This window comes from Dendrobates tinctorius, unplaced genomic scaffold, assembly GCF_039654945.1.
Source record: "Dendrobates tinctorius isolate UK_male_01 unplaced genomic scaffold, ASM3965494v1 ptg000116l, whole genome shotgun sequence".
Classification (NCBI taxonomy): Eukaryota; Metazoa; Chordata; class Amphibia; order Anura; family Dendrobatidae; genus Dendrobates; species Dendrobates tinctorius.
Genome location: NW_027361784.1, coordinates 37,940,360 through 37,947,975, shown reverse-complemented (window position 1 = coordinate 37,947,975; position 7,616 = coordinate 37,940,360).

The window sequence follows — 7,616 nt, the reverse complement described above, 5'->3', positions numbered from 1 at the left end:
GTCCATCCCTGTACTGTGACATCACTGTGTGCATTATCCCTGTGCTGTGACATCACTGTGTCCATCCCTGTACTGTGACATCACAGTGTGCATTATCCCTGTACTGTGAGATAACTGTCCATCATTGTACTGTGACATCACTGTGTGCATTATCCCTGTACTGTGACAGCACTAAGTGTATTATCCCTGTAGTGTGACATCACTGTGTGTATTTTCTTTGTACTGTGACATCACTGTGTGTATTATCCCTTTACTGTGACATCACTGTGTGTATTATCCCTTTACTGTGACATCACTGTGTGTATTATCCCTTTACTGTGACATCAATGTGGGAATTATTCCTGTGCTGTGACATCACTGTGTATTATCCCTGTAATGTTAGATCACTGTGACCATTATCCCTGTACTTTGACATCACGGTGTGCATTATTCCTGCGTTGTGACATCACTGTATGCATTATTCCTGTTTTGTGACATCACGGATTACATTATTCCTGTTCTGTGGCATTACTGTGGGCATTATTCTTGTATGACATCACTGTGTGCATTATTCTTGTTCTGTGACATCACATTGTGCATTATTCCTGTTTTGTGATATCACTGTGTGCATTATTCCTGTTGTGTGGCATCACTGTACTTATTGTCCCTGTTCTGTGAATCACAGTGAACATTATTCCTCTTCTGTGACATCTCTGTACGTTTTAGTCGTGTTTTGTGACATCACGGTGTGCATTATTCCTGAATTGTGTCATCACTGTGTGCATCATTCCTGTTATGTGACATCACGGTGTGCATCATTCCTGTTATGTGACATCACGGTGTGCATTATTCCCTGTTATGTGACATCATGGTGTGCATTATTCCTGTTTTGTCACATTACGGTGTGCATCATTCATGTTCTGTGACATCACGGTGTACATCATTCTTGTTCTGTGACATCACAGTATGCATTATTCCTTTTTTGAGACATCACTGTGTGAATTATTCCTGTTTTATGACATCACGGTGTGCATTATTCATGTTCTGTGACATCACGGTGTGCATTATTCCTGTTTTGTGACATCATGATGTGCCTTATTCCTGTTCTGTTACATCACCGTGTGCATCATTCTTGTTTTGTGACATCACGGTGTGCCTTATTCCTGTTCTGTGACATCACTGTGTGCATTATTCCCATTTAGTGACATCACGGTGTGCATTATTCCCGTTTTGTGACACCACGGTGTGCATTATTCCTGTTTTGTGACATCATGATGTGCCTTATTCCTGTTCTGTTTCATCACTGTGTGCATTATTCTTGTTTTGTGACACCACGGTGTGCCTTATTCCTGTTCTTTGACATCACTGTGTGCATTATTCTCATTTTGTGACATCACGGTGTGCATTATTCCCATTTTGTGACATCACGGTGTGCATTATTCCTGTTCTGTGACATCACTGTGTGCATTATTCTTGTTTTGTGACATCATGGTGTGCCTTATTCCTGTTCTGTGAAATCACAGTGTGCATTATTCCTGTTCTGTGACATCACTATGTGCATGATTCCTGTTCTGTGACATCTCAGTGTGCATTCTTGTTCTGTGACATCACTATGTGCATTATTCCTGTTCTGTGACACCACGGTGTGCATTATTCCTGTCCTGTGACATCACTGTGTGCATTATTCCTGTTCTGTGACGTCATGGTGTGCATTATTCCTGTTCTGTGATATCACAGTGTGCATTATTCCTGTTTTGTGACATCACTGTAGCAATAGATATACTGAATATTGGCACTGCAGAGAATACCATGACACCATCGGAGCTAATGATCTGACAAGTTTCTTATCCTCTTTACTTTATAAGTCAGAGAGTGACCAGACGTTATGCCCCCACATTGAGCGCCGTGTTGCCCCTCTCATGTACAGTACATCCCCAAAATACAAACTCATCTCAATCTCTCCCAGTCTGGGCTCTGCCGCATTGGAGAGTTTCACTTTAAATTGATGTATTTTCAACACAAACTGCAAAGTCTTCCTACTTAACAAATATTTCCACAACCTGAAACCACTATTAAGTGAATGTGCAAAAAGTAAAAGCGTAGAACAGCAGATAAACCTTTGTGTAACCTTCAGGGAGGAATCTCCAGCCTTGTGAGATGATAGCAATTACATTCACAGCCCTTTTGATGAAATCTCCATCTGCTAAGAGCAGCAATTGACCTGGATATAGCTGGAAAATATGATTGAACTTTCCTGTGATTTCTGGCTGAAAGCTTTCAACTCCAACCCAATAATCAGGTCTCTGTTGCATAAAAAGGTAAAAGCAAATCTTGTTTTTCTTCAAGTTTTCGATTTTTCAAAAAAGTTTTGTCATTTTGAAACAAAGTTTTGAAAAAGTTTCCATTATACTAGAATTGAAAGGTCTGTATAGAATAAGGTATACAGTGTATCAGTATATAGTGAAATGGACCATACTGCTATTACCTGGGCATCTACCTGCATATACTTATAGTCATGGCCGAAAATGTTGGCACCCTTGAAATTATTCCTGAAAATAAAGTATTTTTCCCAGAAAATTATTGCAATTACATGTTTTGTTAAACACATGTTTATTTCCTCTGTGTGTATTGGAACAACACAAAAAAAACTGCAACAAAAGGCAAAGTAGACGGTTTCACACAAAACTCCAAAAATGGGCAGGACAAAATTGTTGACACCTTTCCAAAATTGTGGGTAAACAACTTTATCTCAAGCATGTGGTACTCGTTCTAACTCACCTGTGGCAAGTAATAGGTGTGGGCAATATGAAAATCACACAGCTAAAAAGGGGAGAAGTTGACTCAGTCTTTGCATTGTGTGTCTGCGTGTGCCACAGTACGGAGAACAAAGAGAGGAGATGAGAACTGTCCGAGGACTTGAGAACCAAATAGATGAAAAATATCAGCAATCTCAAGGTTACAAGTCCATCTACAGAGATCATGATGTTACTCTGTCCACGGTGAGCAATATAATCAACAAGGTTACAACCCATGGCATTGTAGCTAATCTCCTTGGATGTGGACGGCAGAGAAAAATTGATGAAAGGATGCACAGACTGGATAGTGAATAAGCAGCCTCAATTAAGTTCCAAAGAAATTCAATCTGTCCTGCAGTCTCAGGATGCATCAGTATCAGCATGATCTATCTGTTGACATTTGAATTAAATGAAAACCTATGGCAGGAGACCCAGGAGGACCCCACTGCTGACACAGAGACCTAAAAAAAATAGACTGTAGTTTGCCAAAATATACATGTGAAAGCCAGAATTCTTCTGGGAAAGCGTGTTGAGGACAGAGACCAAAATAGAGCTTTTTGGTAAAGCAAATCATTCTACTTTTTACTGAAAACAGAATGATGCCTACAAAGAAAAGATCACAGTACCTACAGTCAAATATGGTGGAGGCTCAAAGATGTTTTGGGTCTGTTTTGCTTCCTCTGGCATTGGGTGCCTTGACTTTGTGCAGGACATCATGAAATCTGAAGATTACCAAAGGATTTTGGGTTGAAATGTAGTTTCAGTGTCAGAAAGCGGGGTTTGTGTCCAAGGTCATGGGTCTTCCAGTAGAACAATGACAACAATCATACTTCAAGAAGTACCCAGAAATGTGAAAGCGCTGGAGAGTTCTGAAGTGGTAGCAATGAGTCTGGATCTAAATCCCATTGAGCACTTGTGGAGAGATCTTAACATTGCTGTTGGGAGAAGTCGCCTTCACATATGAGAGACCGGGAGCAGTTTGCAAAATAAGAGTCATCCAAAATTCCAGTTGAGCGGTGTAAGAAGCTTGCTGATGGTTCTGGGAAATGATTGATTGCAGTTATTTATTCCAAAGGGTGTGCAACCAAATATTAAGTTCAGTGTGCTAACAATTTTTCCATCCCATTTTTGTTTTTTTATGTGAAATTATGCCCAATTTTCCATGTTTTCTCTTTTTTTGTGTAATTCCAATACACACAAAAGAAATAAACATGTGTGTACTATAAAACTTTTGTCTGTGCAATAATATTCTGAAACATATAATTCAATTTCTGGAACAATTTCTAGGGTGCCAACATTTTCGGCCATTACTTTATATATATGTGGTGCCCCTGAGGGTTCAGTCGCCACAGAGGTACTGCACTTCCTCCTGAGGTGTGGTACCCCACCATCCAGGTAAGGTGGAGATACCTGACCACACTCCAACACCTGCATCCCACACAACATAGTAGTGTAGCAAAGCCACATTGTGTCTCCCTGCTTGGAACACGAAGCGTGCGGGGAGGCGGGTGGAGTTTAGTTTGCACCAAAAGAGCGGGAAGAGGATAGGATTGAGTTAGTTAGTCACAGGAGTCTGACGAGGTCAGTCTGTGAGAGGAGATCCCATGAGTTGGATGGATGAAGGAAGTGCTGCAGCCGACCTCAGTGATCTGGGTCCGCTGGCACAAGAAAGGAACATTGATAGAAAGCCTGACTCTCCATAAGAAAGAAGGATTAGTACAGAACATAAGGAGAGGAGGACTAAGGATCAGGGTTAGAGCAGAACCCTTCTCAGGTTTACAGCTCAAGGCCGGGGTCCGGTCCCCGAGGTTGTATGGATACTAATAGTCCTGCAACAGACACCGGAGGAATAGAAGTTGTCATCGCTTTATTCCCACACAAGACTTGGGGGCACAACAACAACAACAATAGAGAGCCGGGACTTAGTAGCAAGGAGTCCCTGAAGCAGGCTACAGCTGTCTGCCATAGAAGTAGAGTTCATAGGAACATCGGACAGGAGGAACTCCAGTGTAACTCAGTACTGAGAGTACTTCACTATAGGCGCAAAAGGGAGACGTTCAGAAAAGGCACATATGTTGGCGGAGTGTTGGAAAGGAGTACTTCATCTTGTCTGGAAGTTGGTTGAGCTCCTGACCCAGAGGATGCGGGCACCTGTACCACAGCAGACTGTGAGTAAAGCTTTGGAACTACATGCCCTGGTGTCCTCCATTTATTCCTGCGTCAGCCTACCCGGCACTGCTATATCCCCTGCGCCCGACACTACACCATCTAAGTGTCACTTCACCTACTCTGCCCTGGGACTACAGCCCTGCCTGTGGAGGGCTATAACATCATTTCTGCACCACACCATCTGTCCCAGAGGATCTGTCTGCAGCATCGGCTTAACATCTTCATTGCCGAACACCACAGGTGGCGTCACGACTTATTCATTCACACTGAACATTTCCCCTTTGTTATGTTGGGCGCCCAGGGCCATGGGCCAGGTCCCAGCTGCCGTGACATCTCCCATTGAAGCTCATCGGGCCCGGTACTGAGTACCCCCAGCCCTGGGTGTGAGGGCGACCCATATACAACTGATATAATGTGGGTAACTTTTGAATATAATTAAATACAGTGAAGGAAATAAGTATTTGATCCCTTGCTGATTTTGTAAGTTTGCCCACTGACAAAGACATGAACAGTCTGTAATTTTAAGGATAGGTTAGTTTTAACATTGAGAGATAGAATATCAAAAATAAAATCCAGAAAATCACATTGTATAAATTATATAAATGTATTTGCATTTTGCTGGTATATTTATTTTCACAGCTGGTATAACCTGGGCATCTCCTGTATATAATCATACATGTACAGCTGGTATAACTATAAGGTGCTAGCAGGAACGCGGGATGCAGTAACGAGCAGGAGGCAAACCAAGAGTTAACAGGTGTTTTATGCAAGGATAAGGCTGTGCGCCCACGTTGCATTTTTTAAGCGTTTTTGCCTCTTTTTTTCCGCAGCGGAAACACTTAAAAAATGCTATTAAAATGCATCCCCATGCAATCCTATGGGATTCCGCAGTTGCTGTGCCCATGCTGCGGATTTTACCGCTGCGGAATCGCATAGCGGTAAAATCTGCAGCATGTTCATTATTCCTGCGGAATCGCGGTGATTCCGCCGCCATAGGATTGCATTTAAATACTAACTTTACGCTTGTAGCTATGCCCACCATGCATAAAGTGAGTGCTTCATGTACGGATGGTACCCAGGTTCTGAAGGAGAGGAAATCTCTTTCATGCTCTGGGTACCATAATCCTGTAAAAAATAGAATTAAAATAAAAAATAGGGCTATACTTACCCTCTGTCAGCCCCCGGAGTCCTCCACCTCTCAGCCACGCTGCCAGCATCTTCCGGTCCCAGGGATGCATTGCGCGAATCACCTGAGATGACGTTGCGGTCTCAAGAGAGTGACATCATCTGGGGTGATTCTCGCAATGCATCTGTGGGGAAGGTGACTTGATGGACAGACGTGACTGGCAGTAGGAGGTGACGGTTTGTGCACCAGAGACGGAGATTGACAGGATAGAAGGGTGACAGCTGGGAAAGGTAGATAGGAGGGTGTAGTACCGAGAAATTACCACAAGATGGCAGGGGAGAGTAGTTAAGGACTGAACATCAGCTTGTGGCTCAAGAAAATGCTTAGTCATGGGGGGCGGGGAGACAGGAACCCAAGAGGGGAATTCCCCAGTGAGAGAGGGGATAAATACGACTGGTTGGGGTTCCAGACAGGCCAGTCCCGGGAGGAGCTCAGGAAAAGAAGACTCAGGACAGAAGACCAGAAACAGTGGAAGAGCTCGACCAGAGGACTGACAGAGAAGAGACAGTCAGGGGGGTGGCCCTGACCCGACGGACCGTAGGACAGACGAGGCCCCGGGGATACCAATTGGACGACGACCTTGGGCAGGTGAAGCGCTGGCGGTAGATTGGTTTAGGACAGCCCCAGCGAAAGATCCACGAGGGACGTTACTTCGACTGGAGCAAAGGTGCACGTTCCTGGGCCTGGAGATAGAGTGCTGTAAAGAAGCTGCAGTGCGTGGTTGTGGTCGTCAGGAGGACGACGAATAAAATCCGTAACTGTTACAAGTGGAATCTGTCTCCGTCTTGTCTTTGCCTCGTCTGGTAAGCAGCGCTCCACCCTCCAATCCGGCCCCCTACCACACATCCCTGGGATGGAGCTTGCCGGCAGCGTCGCTGAGGAGATCGCGGGCCATTGGAGGGTGAGAATAACATAATAATAATAAATAAATTTTTTTCTATAGCGCCGACGGCACTTTACATTTCAGAGGGGATTTGTACAGACAATAGACATTACAGCATAACAATAATCACATACGTAGATTATAACAAATACCAAGAGGAATGAGGGCCCTGCTCACAAGCTTACAGTCTATGAGGAAAGAGGGAGACACGAAAGGTGGGTGGTAACAGTTTCCCTGATTGTTTGGACCAGCCATAATGTTAAGTGTGTAACAGTACAGACACAGAGGGCTAATGGATGCATAAAGCATGTGGGAACATGATGCGGGGAACCTGGTTATTGTAAAACTTTTGACTGTGCCACCCAGGGATAGATTAGGTTAATGTGTTGAGGTGGTAGGCCAGTCTGAATAAATGCGTTTTCAGGGCACGCTTAAAATTGTGGGGATTGGGGACTAATTGTATTGACCTGGGAAGTGCATTCCAAAGAATTGGCGCAGCACGTGTATAGTCTTGGAGACGGGAGTGGGAGGTTCTGATTATTGAGAATGCTAACCTCAGGTAATCAGCAGAATGGAGGGCTCGGGTAGGGTGATATACTGAAAC